Source organism: Zingiber officinale, chromosome 8B (genome assembly GCF_018446385.1).
Source record: "Zingiber officinale cultivar Zhangliang chromosome 8B, Zo_v1.1, whole genome shotgun sequence".
Lineage (NCBI taxonomy): Eukaryota > Viridiplantae > Streptophyta > Magnoliopsida > Zingiberales > Zingiberaceae > Zingiber > Zingiber officinale.
Window position 1 is genome coordinate 61,144,164 of NC_056001.1, and position 26,215 is coordinate 61,170,378.

Below are 26,215 nucleotides of genomic sequence, written 5' to 3' on the forward strand. Positions count from 1 at the left end.
CGTACCCCTTGCACCATTCACTGAGCTGCTGACCAACGAACTACCGCCTGTTATCCGAAATTGGCCATCGATGAATGCCAAACCGACAGATTATATGCTGCCAAATGAACTTCTTGACCATCTGTTCGGTTATCTTGGCCAGTGGTTCGGCTTCGACCCACTTCGAGAACTAGTCGACTGCCACTAATAAAAACCTCCGCTGCCCGGTCGCCATAGGGAAAGGTCCTACTATATCCATACCCAACTGGTCGAACGGGCAGGACATAGTAGACGCCTTCATCTTTTCCATTGGCCTATGGGAGAAGCTGTGGAACTTCTGACAGGAAAGGCAGGTAGCGACGATCCGAGCGGTGTCTTCTTGTAGAGTTGGCCAGAAGTATCCGACCAGCAGGATCTTCCTAGCCAACGATCGGCCGCTCGGATGACTTCCGCAAGATCCTTGATGTACTTCCTGGAGAATATATTCTGCATCCTCCGGGCTAACACACTTCAGCAGCGGGCGGGAGAACGCCTTTTTGTAAAGCTGGTTCCCAATGAGCGTAAACTGGCCGGCTCTCCTCCTCAGAAGCTGGGCTTCCTCCCAATCGGATGGCGTGGCCTCTGAACGCAAAAAATTCTATTATAACTGTTCTCCAATCGCTCGGGAATGTGAGGCCTTCCATCCGGTCGATGTGTGCCACCAAGGACACCTGCTCAATTGGCTGTTGGATAACGATCGGTGATATTGAGCTAGCGAGCTTGGCAAATTCATCCGCTGACTGGTTCTCGGCTCGGGGGATCTTCTGTATGACAACCTCGGTGAAGTTAGTCCTGAGCTTTTCAAAGGCCTCCACGTAGAGCCGGAGCCTTGCGCTGTTTATCTCGAAGGACCCCGAAAGTTGCTGAGCAGCCAATTGGGAGTCAGAGTACAGTATCACCCGGTGGGCTCCCACATGCCGCGCGGTCTGTAGGCCGGCTATGAGGGCCTCATATTCTGCCTCGTTATTTGTTACCCGATAATCTAGACGGACGGATAGATGCATCCGCTCCTCTTGAGGAGAAAGTAGTAAAATACCTATTCTGCTCCCTAGCCGAGTGGACGATCCGTCCACGAATACTTTCCACAAAGCTTCGGGCTTGGGATTATGTACCTCAGTTACAAAATCTGCCAAGGACTGCGCCTTGATCGCCGAGCGGGGTTGATACTGGATGTCGAATTCACTGAGATCCGTCGTCCACTTAATGAGCCGCCCGGAAGCCTCAGGGTTTAGGAGTACTCTTCCCAGTGGGCTATTCGTCATAACGATGATAGTATGCGCCAAGAAATACGGACGGAGCCTCCATGCGGCCAGGACTAGAGCGAACGCGAGCTTCTCAAGACCAGTATAGCGGGACTTAACATCTTTTAAGATGTGGCTCAAGAAATACACTGGCTGCTCCTCTCCGCCTCCCTTTACCAGTGCCGAGCCGACAGCATGCTCGGTTGATGACAGGTATATACGGAGTGGCTCGCCCACGTTTGGTTTAGCCAGTACAGGTAGTGAGTTAAGATAGACTTTTAGCTCTTCGAACGCCTGGTCGCACTCCTGATCCCACTGGAACTTGGTGGCCAGGCGCAGGATCTTGAAAAATGGCAAGCTCCGGTCGGTTGTCTTAGAGATGAATCTTGACAATGTCGTTATCCGACCGGTGAGGCATTGCACTTCCCTCAGATTCCTGGGAGGCGGCATGTCTTGCAGTGCTTTCACCTTGCTAGGGTTCGCCTCTATGCCCCGCTCAGTCATGATATATCCCAAGAAGCGCCCGCCTTTTGCTCCGAACAGACATTTTTGGGGGTTCAGCTTGACTCCATACCTCCTCAGTGTTCGGAAGGTTTCGTCTATGTCTGTGCAAAGATCGGCCGCTCAGAGTGACTTGATTAGTATATCATCCACGTAGACTTCCAGGTTGCGCCCGATCTGCTCCCGGAATACTTTGTTCATCAGTCGTTGGTAGGTAGTCCTAACGTTCTTGAGTCCGAACGGCATCACGTTGTAGCAGTAGGTGTCGTCCGCAGTAACGAAGCTCACTTTTTCTTGATCGTCCCTAGCGAGCAGCACTTGGTGGTAGCCCTGGTAGGCATCCAGCATGCATATCAGTTCGCACCCCGAGGTAGAGTCTACCAGCTGATCGATCCGGGGCAGAGGGTAAAAATCCTTTGGGCATGCCTTTTTTAGATCCCGGAAGTCGATGCAGACTCTCCATTTGTTGCCTGGCTTGGAGACCAGCGCTACATTGGCGAGCCAGCTAGGGAATTGCACCTCCCGTATGTGGTCGGCCTCCAGCAGTTTCTCAACTTCGGCTTGGATGATGACATTCTATTCAGCGCTGAAGTCCCTCTTCCTCTGCTTCACCGGCTGAGCGTCCGGTCGGACGTGGAGTTCATGCTGCGCTACACTCGGCGAGACCCCCGACAGTTCATGAGTTGACCAAGCGAAGACGTCGCAGTTTCGCTGGAGACATCCGATCAGCTCCTCCTTCTGGCCCGCCTCCAGGTCGGATGCTATGAAAGTCGTGGCCTCCACAGACGGTGCCAATTTGATCCTGTCCGAGCGCTGAGTCGATGGACACTCGGGGCGTGGCGCTCTCCGCTGTCTTCGACTGGTGATGTGGATCTCCGACGAACCTGCAAAGAAGCCGAGCCGGGGGGATTTCCCGGCGACGACCCTCCGACGCTCAAGTCAGGCAGTGAAGAAGAAGAGGAGTAAAGTAACGCTACTGTGGCTACAGTGATGAGAATCACATACCTCCGTCGAAGTCTGGGGGTCCTTATATAGGACCCCGGGGAGGTGCAGGCACGCTTCTCGATGCGTACACGCTTCCCCAAACATACCTCAGTAGGGTTGTGTCAGAAAAGCATGTCTGACGCTATTCCGCAATCGCCCGAGCATATCGCTGACGTGATGGTGGAAACTTCCACCGTACGATACCCTGTCCTCTCCGGCTGCCGACCATGTTGTTTGTCGGCAGCAGGTGTCTCGAGGATGATGTTACTAGCTGTCCCTTTGCGCCTCTTGCCTGGTCCCAGTCCGAGCAGACCGGTCGCTCGGCGCTCATGGCCTCCGGGAATGCCCATACCTCGGACCGGGCGGGGAAGCCCTGCTCATGTGCTCGGATGGGATTGCGCCTTATTGTCCTGTGGCTCGGCTGAGTGGCCTGTCCGCTCGGCCCAGAGACTCTTTTACCTTGAGCATCGGAAACCCGACCCCTGGTCGGGCTGTCTTTCGTCCGGCCTTGGAGCCCCCTGGCCGGATGTTCGGTCGGCCGAATGCTCGGTCGGCCCGCTAGTCCGCTCGGTGTGACCTCTGTCCGCCCGGCACGACCTTGGGGTTGACCCTCTTGACCATTGACCTCCACGTGTCGTTGACCTCCCGCCAACGAGGGTCCCCCATCCTTACCATCGGATCAGTTGCCTTCCAACAAGTGATAAAGACAGATACAGATGATGAAGAGGTTTGGTATATTTTTATACCATTGTGCAGTGATAATGCACACTTCCACTTATTGGTGGTCGACACCAATTCAATGACGTTCAATCATTACAATTCTCTAGCAAGTGGAAGAAAATACAACTATGAATTTGATGCAGCGGTGAGCATCCAATATTGATGTGTTTGTTTGTATTGTAGTATAAATGTTAGTTAATGTCAAATTTAAATTTCCTCCTCAATCTTACAGGTATCAGATTTAAAACACTATAGTCGTGAGCATCTTGCTGCTATTTACCCAAAATTTAAAAGGCATCATCCCCTCGATCAATGGATGTCTCGTACAATAGAATGTCCACAACAAGATGTTGGAACCCTAAGGTTGTTTTGGTGTGATCAACAAGTTAAGTTAGGTCATGTGTGTTTCTAACCTTGTGTCTAAGTGTGCAGGAGCTTAGGAGCACAGGTAGTTGAGGGGAAGACGCAGCTAGCGAGAAGGACGCCACGCGGTGCGTCCAAGGGACAAGGTGCTGCGGAAGAGTACATCGGCAGACGAGAAGGAAGTGTGCGGTGGTTCCGAGGGACGAGAAACTGGAGCGGAAGACTGCTCGAGGAGCAAGAGACGCAGCTAGCGAGAAGGTCGGCACGGGGTGCGACTGAGGGACGAAGACTGCGGATGAGTACGCTAGCAAGCGAGAAGGACCCACGCGGCAATTCCGAGGAACGAGAAGCCGGAGCGGAAGCCTGCTCGAGAAGACCGGAACTTGGGTTCGGGTGAACCTTTTTCCGGATGACAGAGATCACCCAAGCGAACGGAGCTAGAGTAGAAGACCCGGGGTTTGAAAAAGTCAACGGAGTTGACTTTTCCCCTCTGGGGCGCCCGGAGCTGACCGGGGCGCTCGGAATGTACCGGGGCATCCAGAAGTCGATAATTGACCAGATCGAGTCAAAACTTGAACTGAATGTTGGGGGATAAAGTTTTATCCCCCAGGGCGCTTGGAACCCCTTCGGGGCGCCCGACGAAGGCTATAAATACAGCCTTGGTCCAGAAGCTTTTTAACGAACTCAGAAATTCACTTCCAACGCTTGTGTGCTGTAATTTAGAGTTAAGCTTCTGTTTTCTGTGCTTCAACGTTGTAAGAGGCTTCTCCGCCTGAAGGAGTTTTTATAAGTACGATCATCTTCCTTGGATTAACAACCTCCTCGGTTGTAACCAAGTAAATCCAAGTGTGCCTTGTTTTTTTTTATTTATTTACTTTCTGCTATTACTTTTATGCAAGTGTTCTGTTAAGAGTTCGAGAAGGGTGTTCTCTTATTTTGCAGGCTATCCAATCCCCCCTTCTAGCCGGCCGCAATGGTCCTACAAGTGGTATCAGAGCCGAGAACCACCATCTAAAGCAACAAAACGATGGTCGGAGATAGCATCTATCCACTAGCATTCAAGGGGGAGTTTTCTTTATGGAAGAAACAAATGGAGGTATATCTAAATACTGATTTTGGTATTTGTTTAATAATGAAATCTGGTTTTGAAGCATCAAAGACAACGAATGGAGAAGAACTTGATAAACGCCTCTGGAACGAGAAGCAATGTAACGAGTATATGGCAAACGCCCGGGCAGAATTTCACATTCTAAGAGTAATACCAAATGTGTAAAATATCGGAAAAATGACAAATATTAATAAGGGAATTTTCCGGAATTTTTGGGAATTTTTCGGGAATTTTTCGGAGCTCGTATGGACGGGTTAACGGGAACAAGAACGGGGTCCGGAAAAGCCTGTTTAGGCTACCCGATTTAAGCGAGGAAAAGATTTCATATATATATTCTTTTCCTTTTTATTTTCTTATTTCTTTTTCCCTTTTGCTTTTGTCGCCGTTTCTTTCCTCTTCCGCGAGTCCGAGCCCTTCTCCCCGACGCCGCCGATTTTCCTCCTCTCTGCCCTAACCGCCGGCTGGCGGTTGCTTCCTCCCGAACTCCGGCAGTCGATCCCTTGCCGAAGCCCTAGCCGCCGGCGACGCAATCGGCCACTTTCTCTTCTCCTTTTCTTCCTCCCGAGCCGGACCCCTCGGTGCCCTAGCCACCCGGCGCCGCCCGACCGCCTTCTTCTCTTCTCCTCTCCTCTGCCGCCACCACAGAGCCGACGCCGCACGGAGCAGCATCGACGACGAGTTTCATCTTTGCTGTGCTCGAGCCCTAGCTAGCCGCCGGCGCCTCTTTCATTCCGGGCATTGCAGATTTGACCTAGGGTTCGAGTTCGGTGGCACATCTCTCCCCTTTTGTCAATTCAGTCACGTAAGTTTACTGTGATAGTGCTGAATTAGGATTACCGGTGGCCGGATTGGAGGTAGATTTTTCCTTGTATATTTGGATTTAGTAGTAGGGTGTTATCCTTGCTAAATCTGCCAATCAAACTGAGTTGTGCAGGGATATCGTCACTTCCGGCCAGATTCGAGGAAAAACTGTAGCTTGCTGCTGGAATCAATACTGTCCCACTGTTTCTTGGTGAGTTTTGGATAGAAGTAAGAGCATTGTTATTAGAATAAATATAGATTACATGGTTAGGTATCAAGTTCATGTATTAATCTGACACAATTTGATTGTAGATAATTGGAGATACCTAATCCATTGTAGTTGTGGAAAGGGTTAGGGTTAGTGAGTTAACTCTAATTGAATAATGAAATTATGATTTGGTTTAGTTAATGAAGGCATGATAGAATTAACTAAATTAAATATGGTGACACAGGACTTTGACGCGAGACGAGTATCTCGGAGTCAGGATTTGGACCATTTTATCGGAGGCGGGTACTTTTGACTTATGTCATTTGATATGCTTAGTAATTAAATTAACATGTTGCATTAATTGTGTTTCTTATCTGTTTTCGGTTAATCACTACCCAAATCTTACGTGCTTGATTGATTGATTGGTTTTGCATCTCAGGTATATTTTTACCTGTTTATACATGCTTATAGGGGTAGTGATATGCCATGCTTGACCATGTTCAGGACCTAGGTTTTTATACCTTCTGTGTACCTTGATTTGATATGATTCTTTGACCTAGGGTGCACATTTCTATATATATGGATTAGGTCAGGATGTTTATATGGTTATTGCCATGCATCATTTGCATGATTGCATGCTGTGCGATAGTCCGCTCCATTATTGCTGAGCACATCGCCAGTTACATGGATCTGCACACACCACCACTCATGGGTTAGTGGTCGATTCAGGCTGTGTGTGTTGCAGCAGGGACTTTGTTAGGCACCGTTGGTCCGCTCATGGGTAGTGTGACACAACGTGTTATCCGGCAGGGATTCCTCCCCGTCTTTGAGTACCGGGAGTTGAGAGCATTGCGCTCCCCCATCTATGATTTGGGGTAGGAGGATAGGTGTACTCCGACAGCATCCCGTCCACTCGGTCACTCATCAGGAGTAGTGACGACGAGTGCACGTGTTGTCACCCCTACCCACTCGGCCTCACTTTTGTATGAGATGATCGATGGCGTCGGGTCAGGACCGATCATTGGCATCATATGCATGATGCATTTATTTCTTGTGTTTGTGGTTCTTTGCATTTATATGTTGCATATTGTTTGGATACCTATGTTTGACATGCACTGATTCCTATACACTCTGTTTGACCTTATACTCGGGACTGGTTAGTACTAAGATTCTCCTGTTTACTTCAGATGCATATTTATATCTTTCTTATATCAGGAGACTGTACGCATGATTAGTGTTAGGTGTTATTTTCTTTACTTTGCATATCAATTGTACCTGCTGAGTGTTGGACTCACCCCGCCTCCATTGTTGATATTTTCAGGTTGATGCTGTCAGGAGAGAGTTCCAGTTGCTGGTCCCTGCAGACCTCGAGGATAGGATTTGGTTTCCGTTTTGGTTTCTTTTCTGTTATAGACTATTTAAAACTTGTTATGTTTTAGATTTATTCCACCTATGGACGTTGTATGGATTTTATGATGTCGATGAAATTGGATTTGGTTTTATTCTATTACATGCCTGCCTGGACGGCAGAAGAGGTAAGTTTGTCGGATTTGAGCTTTACGAGTGTAGTGGAGTAGGGTGGATTTCGAGTCAGAGTATTATTACTGCGTGGTTGTGTCAGCCAGAGGCTGAATATATATATAAACTGCGTGGTGATTGATTTTATTTATTATTATGATTCCAGCCGCCTGTGGCTGAGTATTTAGTGCTTGTAGAAAATTTTGATTGTCCGCCGTACAGGGGAGATGCTGCCGAAATTTTCTCGGACAGGGACTCTTCTGGGGGCGTGACAATTCAGTGGTATCAGAGCACAGTTTTGCGATCTTTTGTTTCGTATTTTGGATTTTCGGGATTTAGCTGATACCAATTTATTATTTGGTATCAGAGCGGGTTATGATACCTGCTTTTGGTGTTCTGGAGATTTATCGGATACCTGTTGTTGGTATTCAGGATATTTGGGTTAGCCGGGTTTGCGAATCAAACTGGGCATTTTCGGATTCTCGATTTGGATTTCCGTTTCGGATTTATTAGGATTTCCGGCGATATGTACGTTCGGAATTTTGAGGTTAAATTGGGGACTGGACAGCGACGGAACATCTCCAGACAGCAAATAGGTATGTTGTTATTTCATGTTTGTTATATTGGTATTGATATCTGTAATTTAATTTAACAGATATGAGACGATCTACTCGTATTGCTGCGAGACGTGGTGCTGGACGACCACGTGGGAGGACCACGGGATCTCTGGATATGCCAGAGATGCCCATTGTTAGTGAGCCTGTCAGTCAGGGACAGACTCAGGATGCAGCGGGAGCATCAGGCTCTCAAATCCCGATAGCTCCTGTAGAGATACCTACTTTGGCCACACCGACGGTATCTACGCCTACCCTGTTTACCGTACCATCAGGGGTACCATTGGTGTACCCGACATCTGCTCCAGCGCAGCCTACGGTGTATTCAGGACCACCGCCACTTGGACCTACAGTGTACCCGACACCAGTGGCACCTGTACCCCCAGTGCCTATAGTAGCAGCAGTTGCTCCCCATCCGGTACCTTTTCCTACCGTACCTCCAGTTGCCACCACTTTTATTCCCCAGGCAGTACCACTGACGACCTATGCTCCGGTATATACAGCAGCACCGGGAGTTCTTCCTCCGGTTTATTCAGCGGTACCACCTATAGTATCAGCTCCAGTGTTTCCATCAGTTCCTGCAGCCGTCCCGACACAGATCACTGATATTGTCGCTGCACGAGCTAGGATTCCAGCACTGGCCGAGTCGATGAAGACTCGTTTCACTCTTTTCCGCGGGGATCTCGATCCGAGTATGGCTTTGTCGTGGATAGAGACTATGGAGCAGACATTCTTCTATATGGCTTGCTCTGAGTGGGAGAAAGCAGAGCTGGCTGCCTATCATTTGCGGGATGAAGCTAACGCCTGGTGGGTTACTCAGCGTTCTATTATTGGTGAGCGCAACGTCACATGGACCAGGTTCAGAGAGGCTTTTGAGAGCCGTTTCTTTCCATTGTCTTATCAGATGGCTCGCCGACAGGATTTTATGAGTCTGAGGCAGAATAATCGCTCAGTGACCGAGTATAATACTGAATTCCTCCGGTTGGCTCAGTTTTGTCCAGAGTTAGTTGCGGAGGACAGAACTCGCATGATGCAGTTTATACAGGGATTGGATGGATATCTGCATGTACAGCTTGCCGGATTAGGGATTTCATCTTACTCTGATGCATTGAATCGAGCTTTGATGATAGAGTTAGCTCGGCAGACAGCATATCCGGATAGGAAAAGAAAGCATTCGGCCGACTTGGCGTGTCCAGCAGACACAAAGGTGATGCCTCGCAGCAGGCGATCCGCGAGTCGGTGGTACTCACGCCACGTAGGCCCTCGAAATCGGGCGGTCTTCTTCAGACGCCCGGCTTTCTCGTGAGAACCGGCAACCACCTTCCGGGATACTCATTGTTTGAGATGTGGATCCAGATCACCTCACCCCGCCTTGCTCTCAGAGGTTTGCTTTTATTGCAACCGCCGGCACCAGAGCCGAGATTGTCACCGAAAGCTCAAGACACGGCTGCCTGAGGGTCAGTCGAGGGACAGTCTAGTAAGTATATCGTGGAGGCGAAGCCCAATCTTCACGACAAGGGAGCAGCCCTCAGCGGATTTGGCATGCTTGGGCAGAGTACTCAAGGTGCTTCAGAGCACCCGTAGTTTTGCTTCAGACCTTATTATCCGACTCGATGCTCGGACTCCGGCCACCTGAGACGCCACCATCCTCTCGGTCTTATCGGCACATAGTCCGCCTCATGTGCTTCCGCCCGCTACCTCCTCCTCCGCCAGAGGTCGTGTTCATGCTATTACCAGAGAGGATGCGGGCCGACGGATCCGTTTTCCGTGATACGATTTCTATTTTCCTCTGATATATTGATTGATACTGGTAGTTCGCATTCTTTTATATCCCGTACCTTTATGCGGGAGATTGGTAGATTACCTACTGTTAGGTTACGGCGATTGACTGTCTCCCTACCGTCCGGTGATACTTTAGAAGTCACCCAGGAGATCAGAGGTTGCCCGTTAGACTTTGGCAACATGATACTTACAGTAGATCTTCTAGTATTGGAGATGGTCGAGTTTGATATCATTCTTGGCATGGATTGGCTGTCAATATATCATGCTACCGTTGATTGCCAGACGAGGGTGGTCACCTTCCTCGAACCAACCCTCGTGGAGTTTCACCGGCATAGAAGACGGCATCTCGATTATTTCTACGGTTCAGCGCAGGTCTCACTATTATGGTTTCTGTTATCGTTGATCGACCGAGGATGAGTAGTTCGCAGCCTCCGATGTTCCCTGTTGTCCGGAATACCCGGATGTATTTCAGGAGCTGCCAGGGCCTCCAGAGGCCGGTGGAGTTCGCTATTGAGCTTATTCCGGGAACCGCGACAGCTCCGTATCGTATGGCACCAAAAGAGTTGAGCGAGTGAAGGTTCAACTCCAGGAGCTTTTAGACGGGATTCATTCGCCTAGTGTTTCACCATGGGGTTCTCCGGCTATTTGTCAAGAAGAAAGACGGCACCATGAGGTTATGTATTGACTACATACAGCCTGTCAGAAATAAATATCCATTACCACGGATTGAGGATTTGTTTGATCAGCTCGGAGGTACTTCAATGTATTCTAAGATTGATCGCGATCCGGATATCATCACCGAGAGTCGAGATTCGATATCCGAAGATGCTTTCCGCATCGAATACGGTCATTATGAGTTTTGGTAATGCCATTTGGGCTTACCAATGCTCCAGTGTTTATGGACTTGATGAACCGCATTTTTTGGAGTATCTGGATCAGTTTGTTATCGTTTTCATTGATGACATATTGGTCTACTCGCTCCGAGGAGGAGCATGACAACATCTTCGCACGCCTTGGAGATTCTTAGACGGCATCACCAGACGCTAAGTTCAAGTGTGCATTCCGCTATCTTCGTTGGTTTTCTTGGACACGTGGTTTCTAGCGAGGTATTTCAGTTGATCCTCGGAAGATCGAGGTACATCACCGGTTGGGAGCAAGTCGCCAGAGATCCGCAGTTTAGGATTGGCCGGATATTACCGACGCTTTGTCGAGGGCTTCTCCGTATTGCTATGCCTGACACGTCTTACCGGGAAAGGCGTGAAGTTCATATGGTCCGAGGATTGCGAGACCGACTTCAGGAGTCAAGCGGAGATTAGTGTCGGCTCCAGGTTTGGTTCTACCTTCGGAGAGGATGGGTTTGTACTTTACACCGACGCGTCTCTTGAGGTTTGGCGTTCTGATGCGGACGGCAGAGTAGTCTCTTATGCTTCTCGAGCGGTGAAGGAGCATGAGAAGAACTACCCAGTTCATGACTTGGAGTACCATCATCTTTGCTCTGAAGCTTTGGCGTCATCATTTATACTGTATCACATTTGAGATTCTCACCGATCATAAGAGTCTCAAATATATTTTTACCGAAGGAGCTTAATCTTGACGGAGGAGATGGATGGAGTTCTGAAGGACTACGATTGTACCATTAGCTACCACCCGGGAAAGCTAATGTGGTTGCAGATGCACTCGGTAGGAAGTCCAGAGGACTTTGGCTTGCCACCGACTTCAGCAGGGTTTCTCTGAGTTAGATCCGGAGGAGCAGGACCGACAGAGCAGGGTATTCTTTGTACCATGGTTGCTCAGTCATCGACGAGGATCCGAGAGGCCAGCTAGTGATCGGCATTTGCGGTTTATTAGCGGTCGAGATAGCTTCCCAGGCAGACCGAGTTTACACGAGACGAGGAGGGTATCATATACTTCGAGGCGATTATGCGTACCTCATCCGGTCTTACAGGAGCTACTTCAGGAGGCACACTGTTCTCGATTTACGATCCATCCAGGCGGAACCCGTATGTATCGAGACTTGAGACGTTCCTATTGGTGGAACGGTATGAAGAAAGACATCGCGGATTTCGTAGCTAGATGTCTTGTTTGTCAGCAGGTGAAGGCTGAACACCAGAGACCTGCAGGGTTACTTCAGCGGATTCCTATTCCTGAGTGGAAGTGGGATCACATTACCATGGACTTTGTGGTAGGGTTGCCGAGGACACGACGAGGTCATGACGCGATTTGGGTAATTGTTGATCGATTAACCAAATCAGCGCACTTCTTAGCGATCCGGAGGACTGATTCCCTGGATCGATTGGCAGATCTGTATCGCCGGGAGATCATCAGACTACATGGTGTTCCGTTGAGTATCATTTCGGATAGAGATCCACGGTTTACGTCTCGTTTCTGGCAGAGTCTGCAGCAGGCCTTGGGCACACAGCTCCGTTTCAGTACAGCTTTCCATCCGCAGACAGATGGACAGTCAGAGCGGACTATTCAGACTCTTGAGGATCTGCTGAGGTCATGTGTTATGGATTTTGGAGGCAGTTGGGAGGACCATCTGCCGTTGGTTGAGTTTGCCTACAACAATAGCTTTCATTCGGCTATCCAGATGGCACCGTTTGAGGCGTTGTATGGTAGACCTTGTCGGACACCCGTCCTTTGGGATGAGGTTGGAGAGGCCCAGTTGTTGGGACCTCATAGAGTTCAGCAGGATGCAGAGTTGGTCCGTACTATCAGACGGAGGATGTCAGAGGCGCAGGACCGCCAGAAGAGTTACGCTGATCGGAGACGCAGACCACTAGAGTTCTCTGTTGGCGACCATGTATTTCTGCGAGTTTCACCCACGAAAGGGGTGAAGAGATTTGGCCTCAGAGGTAAGCTAGCTCCGCGGTACATTGGCCCTTTCGAGATCTTGGAGAGGATCGGAGCGGTAGCTTACAGACTGGCACTACCACCGTCCCTGTCAGGCGTGCACGATGTATTTCATGTATCCATGCTGAGGAGATATGTACCCGATCCGACGTATGTGCTGGCAGATATCCCAGTTCCAGTTCAGCCTGACAATTCCTATGAGGAGGTTCCGGTACGGATTCTCGACCGGAAGGAGCGTCAGTTGCGGAACAAGACCATTCGGCTGGTTAAAGTCGGATGGCAGCATCATTCGGACGAGGAGGCTACTTGGGAGCTCGAGGACACTATCCGAGCTCGATATCCTCATCTTTTCACTTGAGGTATGTGATTTATTTACCGTTCAGCATTTATACTCTATGTATGTTGTTTGTACTTGCTGATGGTAGATATTGAAATTTGGGGACCAAATTTTTATTAGTAGGGGAGAATGTAAAATACCGGAAAAATGACAAATATTAATAAGGGAATTTTCCGGAATTTTTGGGAATTTTTCGGGAATTTTTTGGAGCTCGTATGGACGGGTTAACGGGAACAAGAACGGGGTCCGGAAAAGCCTGTTTAGGCTACCCGATTTAAGCGAGGAAAAGATTTCATATATATATTCTTTTCCTTTTTATTTTCTTATTTCTTTTTCCCTTTGCTTTTGTCGCCGTTTCTTTCCTCTTCCGCGAGTCCGAGCCCTTCTCCCCGACGCCGCCGATTTTCCTCCTCTCTGCCCTAACCGCCGGCTGGCGGTTGCTTCCTCCCGAACGCCGGCAGGCGATCCGTTGCCTTTCTTCCTCCCGAGCCGGACCCCTCGGTGCCCTAGCCACCCGGCGCCGCCCGACCGCCTTCTTCTCTTCTCCTCTCCTCTGCCGCCACCACAGAGCCGACGCCGCACGGAGCAGCATCGACGACGAGTTTCATCTTTGCTGTGCTCGAGCCCTAGCTAGCCGCCGGCGCCTCTTTCATTCCGGGCATTGCAGATTTGACCTAGGGTTCGAGTTCGGTGGCACATCTCTCCCCTTTTGTCAATTCAGTCACGTAAGTTTACTGTGATAGTGCTGAATTAGGATTACCGGTGGCCGGATTGGAGGTAGATTTTTCCTTGTATATTTGGATTTAGTAGTAGGGTGTTATCCTTGCTAAATCTGCCAATCAAACTGAGTTGTGCAGGGATATCGTCACTTCCGGCCAGATTCGAGGAAAAACTGTAGCTTGCTGCTGGAATCAATACTGTCCCACTGTTTCTTGGTGAGTTTTGGATAGAAGTAAGAGCATTGTTATTAGAATAAATATAGATTACATGGTTAGGTATCAAGTTCATGTATTAATCTGACACAATTTGATTGTAGATAATTGGAGATACCTAATCCATTGTAGTTGTGGAAAGGGTTAGGGTTAGTAAGTTAACTCTAATTGAATAATGAAATTATGATTTGGTTTAGTTAATGAAGGCATGATAGAATTAACTAAATTAAATATGGTGACACAGGACTTTGACGCGAGACGAGTATCTCGGAGTCAGGATTTGGACCATTTTATCGGAGGCGGGTACTTTTGACTTATGTCATTTGATATGCTTAGTAATTAAATTAACATGTTGCATTAATTGTGTTTCTTATCTGTTTTCGGTTAATCACTACCCAAATCTTACGTGCTTGATTGATTGATTGGTTTTGCATCTCAGGTATATTTTTACCTGTTTATACATGCTTATAGGGGTAGTGATATGCCATGCTTGACCATGTTCAGGACCTAGGTTTTTATACCTTCTGTGTACCTTGATTTGATATGATTCTTTGACCTAGGGTGCACATTTCTATACATATGGTCAGGATGTTTATATGGTTATTGCCATGCATCATTTGCATGATTGCATGCTGTGCGATAGTCCGCTCCATTATTGTTGAGCACATCGCCAGTTACATGGATCTGCACACACCACCACTCATGGGTTAGTGGTCGATTCAGGCTGAGTGTGTTGCAGCAGGGACTCTGTTAGGCACCGTTGGTCCGCTCATGGGTAGTGTGACACAACGTGTTATCCGGCAGGGATTCCTCCCCGTCTTTGAGTACCGGGAGTTGAGAGCATTGCGCTCCCCCATCTATGATTTGGGGTAGGAGGATAGGTGTACTCCGACAGCATCCCGTCCACTCGGTCACTCATCAGGAGTAGTGACGACAGAGTGCACGGTTGTCACAGCCCTACCCACTCGGCCTCACTTTTGTATGAGATGATCGACTGGCGTCAGGGGTGACCAGGACGCATCATTGGCATCATATGCATGATGCATTTATTTCTTGTGTTTGTGGTTGCTGCATTTATATGTTGCATATTGTTTGGATACCTATGTTTGACATGCATACAGGATTCCTATACACTCGGACTGTTTGACCTTATACTCAGGACCTGGTTAGTACAGCATTCTCCTGTTTACTTCAGATGCATATTTATATCTTTCTTATATCAGGAGACTGTACGCATGATTAGTGTTAGGTGTTATTTTCTTTACTTTGCATATCAATTGTACCTGCTGAGTGTTGGACTCACCCCGCCTCCATTGTTGATATTTTCAGGTTGATGCTGTCAGGAGAGAGTTCCAGTTGCTGGTCCCTGCAGACCTCGAGGATAGGATTTGGTTTCCGTTTTGGTTTCTTTTCTGTTATAGACTATTTAAAACTTGTTATGTTTTAGATTTATTCCACCTATGGACGTTGTATGGATTTTATGATGTCGATGAAATTGGATTTGGTTTTATTCTATTACATGCCTGCCTGGACGGCAGAAGAGGTAAGTTTGTCGGATTTGAGCTTTACGAGTGTAGTGGAGTAGGGTGGATTTCGAGTCAGAGTATTATTACTGCGTGGTTGTGTCAGCCAGAGGCTGAATATATATATAAACTGCGTGGTGATTGATTTTATTTATTGTTATGATTCCAGCCGCCTGTGGCTGAGTATTTAGTGCTTGTAGAAAATTTTGATTGTCCGCCGTACAGGGGAGATGCTGCCGAAATTTTCTCGGACAGGGACTCTTCTGGGGGCGTGACAAAATGAAGATCTCGATAGAGTTGACGAATATAAAAGCGCAAAAGAACTTTGGGAAAAGTTCTTAAAGCTTTACGAAGAGCAAGTCAAAGTTGAATCTAACACCGATCCATCGTTATAAGAGTCTGAAACCGAGGTAAGTACCGCGACAACCCCAACAGCCGAATTTCATCCCAAGGACACAGAAAGCTCTTCTTTAATGAGCATCAATGAAGGGGAAAAATCTTCGGAAGAAAGCAATTCAACAGGGGGAGAATTAACGGCCAAGAAGGTAAGTCAGGTATGGACTTCAACTTCTGATCAATTGAGTGATTCAATCACAATATCATCGAAAGGGTTTTTCGAATTAGAAAATCTACTTTCAACATATTTTTGCAAATTAGAATTTATGATAAAATATTTCTGCGAATTACAAAATATTTTTTCGAACAAATTTTGCAAAGTAGAAACATTACCGAAAGATGTTTTACGAATTATATTGTCGAAAAATTTTATCAAGTTAGAATTTATATTATCAAAATATTTTTGTGAATTAGAAATTCAAAATATAACAAAAAATATTAAGTTGAAAGACATAGCTTGTGGATTAAAGAATCTCGACAAACTAATAATAGAAATTAACATGATACAATTTTTTGCATGTTTAATATTGGTGGCTTTAAATATGAAAAAGTGTGATTTGAGAAGTTATAATAAATTAAAATGGAAATTTTAAACTTTCTGATAATAACATTAGAATTAAAAATAAAATAAATAAATGCATAGAATTTTTTTAAAATATTCTCAATTTTTTTTAAATTTTCTTGCATAAAGTTTTCGGATTAGAAAGTTCTTAATTCTTGATGATGAAAACTTAAGATTTTTTTTTCAAAAGTTATTTTTGACTTAGAAATTTTCCTTGACTTAGAAATATTTCCCAAAAAATCATTGAAATAGATTTTTATAATTTTTCTAAGAGTCACCCTTAGATTTTTCTTGCAACCCCAATTTTTTTATGTGATCAATGGGGGAGAAGAAAAAGTATAAGTCTAGAGGGAGGTAGAAATTAATTTTTTTTAAAATTTAATTTTTCTATCTTGTTGCACGTTATTGCAATATAAATTGTTTATTTTTATGTCTATTTTAACCCTTGCTTAACTTTGGTTGATCACATCAAAAAGGGGGAGATTGTTGGAACCCCAAGGTTGTTTTGGTGTGATCAACAATTTAAGTTAGGTCCTGTGTGTTTCTAACCTTGTGTCTAAGTGTGCAGGAGCTTAGGAGCACAGGTAGTCGAGCGAAAGACGCAGCTAGCGAGAAGGACGGCACGCGGTGCGTCCGAGGAACAAAGCGCTGCAGAAGAGTACACCGGCGGATGAGAAGGAAGCGTGCGGTGGTTCCGAGGGATGAGAAGCCGGAGCGAAAGACTGCTTGAGGAGCAAGAGACCCAGCTAGCGAGAAGGTCGGCACGAGGTGCGACTAAGGGATGAACACTGCGGATGAGTACGCTGGCAGACGAGAAGGAACCACGCGGCGATTCCGAGGGACGAGAAGCCGGAGCGGAAGCCTGCTCGAGAAGACCGGAACTTGGGTTAGGGTGAGCCCTTTTCCGGATGGCAGAGATCACCCAAGCGAACGGAGCCGGAGCAGAAGACCCGGGGCTGGAAAAAGTCAACAGAGTTGACTTTTTCCCTCCGGGGTGCCCCGGACCCCTCCGGGGCGCCCAGAACGTACCGGGGCACCCGGAACGTACCGGGGCGTCCGAAAGTCGATTTTTGACCAGATCGAGTTAAAACTCGATCTGAACGTTGGGGGATAAAGTTTTATCCCCCTAGGGTACCCGAAACCCCTTCTGGGCGCCCCGACGAAGGCTATAAATACAGCTTTGGTCCAGAAGCTTTTTAACGAACTCAGAAATTCACTTCGAACGCTTGTGTGCTGTAATTTAGAGTTAAGCTTCTGTTTTCTGCGCTTCAACGTTGTAAGAGGCTTCTCCGCCTGAAGGAGTATTTAGTTCTTCAACTTCCTTGGATTAACAACCACATCGGTTGTAACCAAGTAAATACTTGTGCCTCTTCTTTTAATGTTCTATTTACTTTCTGCTTATTCTTTATGGAAGTATTAGTTTAAGAGTTCGAGAAGGGTTGATTTTATTTTTGTGTTTGCAGGCTATCCAATCCCCCCTTCTAGCCGGCCGCAACGGTCCTACACAAAAAGCCAAGTAAGCCGAGCAAATACTCTGAACAGAAAATATTGATTTAAAATATTGAACATTAAATTGGTGATGTTTTATACAGCCTTGACTATGGTTTCTTTGTGATCTAATACATTCGATGTCTTCTGTACGAAATGAAGATGGACTTCAAGCAACGAGACATGAAAAAAAAATTAGAATTGATGTAATTGTATCAATTTTGAGGGATAAGTTTTGTAAAACATTGGTTTAAATAGCCAGCGTTGTAAGCAAAAAAGTTGGTAGGCAATGTAAAGGTGCTATTAGGTAGTGTTTGTAGTTTTATATCTGTGTATGTAGTCTATGTGGTTTAATACAGTGGTATCTGTGTATACAGTCTATGTGGTTTATATAAATCATTATATTGCACACCATATCTATCTTCTGAAAACTAGAAAATTGGTAACGGGTATGATTTTCCAGAAATCCCAGTAGGATAGGTACGACACTGGGTTTCAAGTGTACAATGTTTGCATCGAAATTTACATTAGGCATGTAAATGTGCAACTCCAATGTAAATATGGATTGAGAAAAAAAATTGTTTGTTATCCTGGTGGTAACTCCAAGCTTTACATGTTCTGTGCCAAATGACACAGAGCAAGACCTTCTAATCCAGGGTGTATAATTAAGTTTTGACACCATATATACCATCTCCCCACTCATACCTTCACAGGAAAAGTGATTTCAGGTAAATCCAAGTAGAGGAGGGTCATCAGTGGGTTTTGATCAAAATCCACTGATGGACCTAGACACCTCTGATTGGACCCATTTCAGTTCGAGTGAGATTCTGACATTTCAAGCACTCCAACGGTGCTAGCAAATCATAATTTACAACTCTGTAGGTGTGGTAGCAAGTGTTGCAAAAAAAAAAAAAATTCAGCCTCTGTTGGGCCTGATATGAGAGAATATCAGGCCCAACGTGGGCCTGATATGAGAGCATATCAGGCCCAACGTGAGCCTGGTATGGTCTCCTTTCAAAAAACTTGATTTTATATCTCCCTTCCATAAAATAGTAAACGTGCTACTATGGTCCTTATTAAAAAAATTAAATAAAATAAATTTAAAAGGTAATCAAATATCATATATAAATTATAGTTTTTTATTAACTAGAATAAATTCAGATCATATGAGAGTACATTTTTATAGATATACATATAATTGAAAAAAGAAAAGAGGTGCATCGTTCCATGCCAAGTGACACGGAGCAATACCTTCTTATCCAGGGGGTATAAATAAGGTTTGACACCCTATATACCATCTCCCCACTCAGACCTTCACAGTGAAAGTAATTTAAGGTAAATCCAAGTAGGGGAGGTCCATCAGTGGGTTTTGGCCAAACCCCACTAATGGACCTAGACACCTCTGATTGGCCCCATTTCAGTTCGAATAGGATTCTGACATTTCAATCACTCTAACGGTGCTAGCAATTCATGATTTACAGTTCTTTAGGTATTGTAGCAAGTATTGAAAAAAAAAAAATATTAACCTCGGTTGGGACTGATATGAGAGCATATCAAGCCTAACGTGGGCCTGGTATGGTCTTATTTCAAAAAACTTGATTCTATATCCCCCTCCCATACAACAGTAAACGTGTTACTATGGTCTTTATTAAAAATAAATAAAATAAATTTTTAAGATAATCAAATATCAGATATAAATTACAATTTTTTATTAACTAGAATAAATTTAGATCATATGAGAGTACTAATATATATATATATATATATATATATATATATATATATATATATATATATATATATATATATATATATCATTGAAAAAAGAAAAGAGATGCATCGTTCCGTGCCAAGTGGCACAAAGCAATACCTTCTTATCCAGGGGGTATAAATAAGGTTTGACACCCTATATACCATCTCCCTACTCAGACCTTCACAGGGAAAGTAATTTCAGGTAAATCAAAGTAGGGGAGGGCCATCAGTGGGTTTTGGTCAAAATCCACTGATGGACCTAGACACCTTTGATTGGACTTATTTCAGTTTGAGTAGGATTCTGACATTTCAATCACTCCAACGGTGCTAGCAATTCATGATTTACATCTCTTTAGGTGCTGTAACAAGTATTGAAAAAAAGCAATATCAGCCTCTATTGGGCCTGATATGAGAGCATATCAGGCCCAACGTGGGCCTGGTATAGTCTCCTTTCAAAAAACTTGATTCTATATCCCCCTTCCATACAACAGTAAACGTGCTATATGGTCCTTATTAAAAAAAATTAAATAAAATAAATTTAAAAGGTAATCAAATATCAGTTATAAATTATAATTTTTTATTAACTAGAATAAATTCAGATCATATGAGAGTACTAATATATATATATATATATATATAAAATTGAAAAAAGAAAAGAGGTGCACTGTTCCGTGCCAAGTGGCACGGAGCAATACCTTCTTATCCAGGGGGTATAAATAAAGTTTGTCACCCTATATACCATCTCCCCACTCAGACCTTCATAGGGAAAGTGATTTCAGGTAAATCCAAGTAGGAGAGGGCCATTAGTGAATTTTGGTCAAAACCCACTAATGGACCTAGACACCTCTGATTGGACCCATTTCAGTTCGAGTGGGATTTTGACATTTCAATCACTCCAACGGTGCTAGCAATTCATGATTTACAACTCTTTAGGTGTTGTAGCAAGTATTGAAAAAAAAAACAATATCAGCCTCTGTTGGGCCTGATATGAGAGCATATCAGGCCCAACGTGGACCTGATATGAAAGCATATCAGGCCCAACGTGGGCCTGATATGATCTCCTTTCAAAAAACTTGATTCTATATCCCCCTTCCATACAACAGTAAATGTGCTACTATGGTCCTTATTAAAAAAAAAAATAAAATAAATTTAAAAGGTAATCAAATATCAGATATAAATTACAATTTTTTATTAACTAGAATAAATTTAGATCATATGAGAGTACTAATATATATATATATATCATTGAAAAAAGAAGAGAGGTGCACCGTTCCGTGCCAAGGGGCACGGAGCAATACCTTCTTATCCAGGGGGTATAAATAAGGTTTGACACCCTATATACCATCTCCCCACTCAGACCTTTATAGGGAAAGTGATTTCAAGTAAATCCAAGTAGGGGAGGGCCATCAGTGGGTTTTGGTCAAAACTCACTGATGGACATAGACACCTCTGATTAGACCCATTTCAGTTCGAGTGGGATTCTAACATTTTAATCACTCCAACGGTGATAGCAATTCATGATTTACAGCTCTTTAGGTGTTGTAGCAAGTATTGAAAAAAAAATAATATCAGCCTCTGTTGGGTCTGATATGAGAGCATATCAGGCCCAACGTGGGCCTGGTATGGTCTCCTTTCAAAAAACTTGATTCTATATCCCCCTTCCATAAAACAGTAAACAACATGGCCTATTACACAATTTTAATTTAGTTCACCATAATTTTAATTTACACAAACAGTAAAGCATTACAAGAATAGTCAATTACAAATTTTCAGTAGCTACGCTTTAAAGTTTTTGTCAGACATGATTTTATGTCCAAGTTTAAATCTATAAGCTCTCATATAAGCTTGTGTAAAGTCTACAGATCTTTGAAACATTAAATTCTCTGCATAGCGCTTCATAAAAAAAGCACAATCCAACCTACAAAACAGAATTAGTATTACAATTGTGTGAGTCTATTCTGAGCCTAAAGATGATGGAACATACACAAATACTTACGATTTGCTTTGTGTGGGTCCATTAACTTGTATCGTTTTAAACTCTCTCCCGGAGAAAGGTGCTAATCCTTTATGCCATATGTGATAGTATGACCAGTTTAACTCCTTAAAGAACAACACCTACATATAACAGACAATAGTATTTAATACATAACCAATGCTTATTGGATATAAGAAATGTGATACTTACAGTTTGATAAAAAATAGCAGTGTAATTTTCTGTGATACCAAGAGAGTTATAATGAATTATTTGGCATCCCTCCAGGTCCATGACCATTAGATGCCAATGATCATCATCATTGTTTAGAGGATAGAAAATATATCTAATGAGTTTGTCTTCATCAGTTTTTACACTTCGTTTCAATGCATCCACGTGCATCATTCCAAACAATTCCTATGCAAACAAGATAACTTATGAGTTGACTGCATCCAATCTATATTAAAAACAATTTACAATGAGATAAGAGATATACTCGAAATCCAACCCCACAAAATATGGATGGGTGATACGGTGAGTTAGAGTTTTTCGCTTCATTAGCAAGAATAACCCAATAAACATTTATGCACTCCCCATTGGTGTATTGCATCCAATCAAATATTGTCATAAAAGATTGCATATCTAAAGAGAAAGTATCATTCGCCCATATTGGATGCACCCTCACCCTACACACAAGGATACAGACAATGATATTTAACAAATTTAAAGTATATTAAATATTATTAAAACTCCAATAATAATCATTCATTGACATGTGGTTTAAGTATTTACACTGTCAACTACCTTACCTTAACTGACTGAGCTTCAATAATGCATCGACTATCACACTATCTTTACTCTTCTTAAAAAATATCTTCGATTGCTGAGATAATTAAAATACTACTATGCCATTAAGGATTATAAAATAACGATTTACATACTCTGGACCGTACCTTCAATATTTTGTTCTTGACCTTGTTAAGTTCATCACATTTTATTTCTATATGCGATGAACTTGTATCTTCGGTATTTGATGGTGTAGGAGCATCTGGTTCGACAGCGAGAACAATCTGTTTGCCTTTTTTTTTTGTACTATCTGATATAAAATTTCTCTGAGTTCTCTTTCTTTTGGGGCCTACATGAAAATTAGGTGGTAGTCTAGGCAGATTAGGGTCTATGCCTTCTGATGCTCGTGGCTCCCCTGATACCTTGCTTTGTATGACTTGTTGGAGCTCTTTAATTTTATTTTCTTCATCGTCTATGATTTTGTCCTTTACATTTAAAATTCTGTTATCCACGTCAGAAGTGATAGTGTCATCCTTGTTGCCACTCGTATCCCGGTCCCTACGCAGTTCACTTATTTGTCGATCTTTTTCTTTAAGCATAGAATCCATGTCAACAATTATAATATCCCTTGCTGCTAAGAGACTATCCTTTTCATCTATGACTGTTGCCAGGTTTTTATTAGCTTCCCCCAAACTCTTAGTAGATTTATGTAATTCTTGCTTTAAACTTTCAATTTGTTCTCCCTTTTCCTTGCACTGACTACAAGATACTATCTCTACACACTGCAGTATACCTTGTTCGGCTTGCTGTGAAGATCCTTGGCCAACCAACTCAAGAGATTCAGTTGTCGGAGCCCAGTTTGGTAGTAAATTCAACTCTGACTCTGCCGAAATTAAATCTACTAAAATTTTATCTGCATTTGCATGGTCTATCAACTTTTTTACTATGTCAACATTGTAGTTAGGCCAACTCCAACGTAGTATTCTTGGTAATTTTTCAGGGTGGTCAGGATGAATAATGCTGATGTGCTCACACACCCATACCTACAATATGATTATACAAAAAAAATTCATATTCATTAACAAGATCGTGATATATATTTAATTGGTCTTACAGCCAAAATATTTGGAAATCCCTTGAGCAAGGGGGCCTTGGGCGTTGAATCAGCAACCTGTGGTTTGGGTCTCAATGTAAGCTCCAAGCCAATGGAGGCTAATTGAGGAGCCATGAAACTGTATATTGCATTGCACCAGTTAAACCTAGCTAAGTTGTCAAAATCATCTACACAGTTAATTAGGGAGAGCACAGGTAGTCTAAGAACACTGCTACTACCACAAAAGAGAACAGTGGCAAAAAAATACATGATATATAGCTAACAGTATAGCTTGTCATTTGATCTCGACTTTATAATCAGTTTCACCAACTGTTTGGCAGAACAATCCGAATCTTGAAAAAACTCCATGTACAGTGCGCTGGAGGCCTCATTTAAATCGAGACGAACTATCTCTCCATTGTCGGGTAGGCCAATAATCAGTGCCACATCTACCTTTGTAAAATTCAGTTTCTTCCCATGGAAGATATAATTTTGTTCCTCCTAATCCCAATTATCAAACATATTCTGGACCTGAACTCTTACAAAAGAACTATTAGGGAGGTCAATGATCCACGAAAAAAGGTGTGCCTCGAATCTTCTATTCTTGTTCTATAATCGGTTTAACAGAAGAAATAAATTTTCGGAAGTGACAAATGGTACTTTTCCAGTTCATTCTTTTAGTTCTTCCTCTGCTGACATAACTTGGATAAATTGATCGATCAGCACTCACACTTGTCAATGCCTGTTTTGTAGCCATTGCCAACCTAGATAACGTATAACCACACACAGAAAAACAACGCTTAGATTCTGTAATAACGACTATGCTCTTATTCTAACATGTCCATAATATTAACACAAACCCTAGGTGAAACCCTTAAAGAAAGAACCACTAAATGAGCAACGACGCTACATACAAAAATGAATCTAGCACGCCGGTGATGGTAGAGTAACGCCTCGAACAGACCTTCGAGCAGACGACGACGATCGTGTTAGAGTGTATACTAAAAGCCTAACTTTTTGTAAACATTTATTTTGAAATAAAGAATCACATTGGTCAAATGTCTGCATTTATATGCTAAGTGTAGTTGTTCAATTAATTTATATTATAGATAATATAGTGTGTGGCGTCACACACAAAAGATCATGTGATTAATTCCTTATAAATTATAAACAGTAGCTCACGACTAAGATGGATAGGAACAAACCATTAGAATAGTCGTACTGTAATTTGGTATTCGTTTATCTTGACTATAAAATTACACTAGTACACTCTGAGTGTATTGAACAAGACCATTTAAGGTAGTTTCTTTTTATACTGACTGCATAAAAGAATAAGACCTTTGTTATTATCGAAGTATGTGCTCTTAATTCTGATATAATAATAAGCACATATATTTAGTATTTATTTCTTTAATTTATCAAAGGGTGTGCTTTAATTCGATAAATCAATAGGCCCGATAAGTTGGGAAATAATATTATTTATAGTGTGTGTTATTGATTATAGAAGGAAACTGTGTCCAAGGAATCTAGGTTGATGATGTCCCCAAGAGAAGCTCATAAGGATTGTCATGTAAACCCTGTAGGTGGACTTAGTCCGACATGACGATAAGGTTGAGTGGTACTACTCTTGGAGCTAGATATTAATTAAGTGAGTTGTCAGTAACTCATTTAATTATTGGGCATTCAATATCTTAAACACAGGAAGACTAACACACTCATGATAAGAAGGAGCCCATATAGTAATTTGGGATTGGTGCGGTAGTGCAATAATAACTCTTTAGTGGAATGAGATATTATTGATGAACTCGAGTTGGGTGTTCGGGGCGAACACGGGAAGCTCAAGTTCATCGGGAGACCAAAACCAATTCCTCCTCTCGATCCCTGTCGTAGCCTCTTATTTATAAAGTTTTATACCCACCTAAACCCAACTTCTTACCCATCCTTAGGTGGTCGGCCAAGCCAAGCTTGGAGCCCAAGCAAGGGTCAGCCAAGACATGACTTGGATGGGTTGAAGTGTGGTCGGCCTAGCTTGAACCCAACCTTAGGTGGCCGGCCACAATAAAATTAAAAGGATTTTATTTTTTAAAATATTTCCTTATGTGGAAGCCATTATTTAAAAGAGAGTTTTTAAAATTAAATCTTTACTTTTATAGTTTCTACAAAAGATTAAGAGAAAGGTTTGATATCTTTCCTTATTTGTAGATTGAAGGGAAGATTTTAATTTTGGAGAAAACTTTCCTTATTGAAATCATCCATATGTTTTAATAGAGAGATTTTAATTTATAAAAGTTTCCTTTTATAGCCAACCATGAAGGGAATTTTTAAAGAGAAAATTTTATTTTAAAAATTTCCGGAAACAAATTAGGAAGTTTTAATTTTATGTTTAAAACTTTCCTTGTTTGGAGGATTTGAGGTGGCCGACCAATAGAAATAAGAAAAGGAAATTTTAATTAAATTTTCCTTTCATTGGCAAGGAAAATAAGGAAGTTTTTATTAAAACTTTCCTTATTTGCCAAGACCAAGGAATATAAAAGAGAAGGTAGAGGTGCCTCACCATACAACAACAATAGATCTTCTATTATTCCTCTCTTCCTTATGGTGGCCGCCCCTCTCTTCCTCTTCCTCTCATATTCTTCTTCCTTGTGTGGTCGGCGACATCTTCA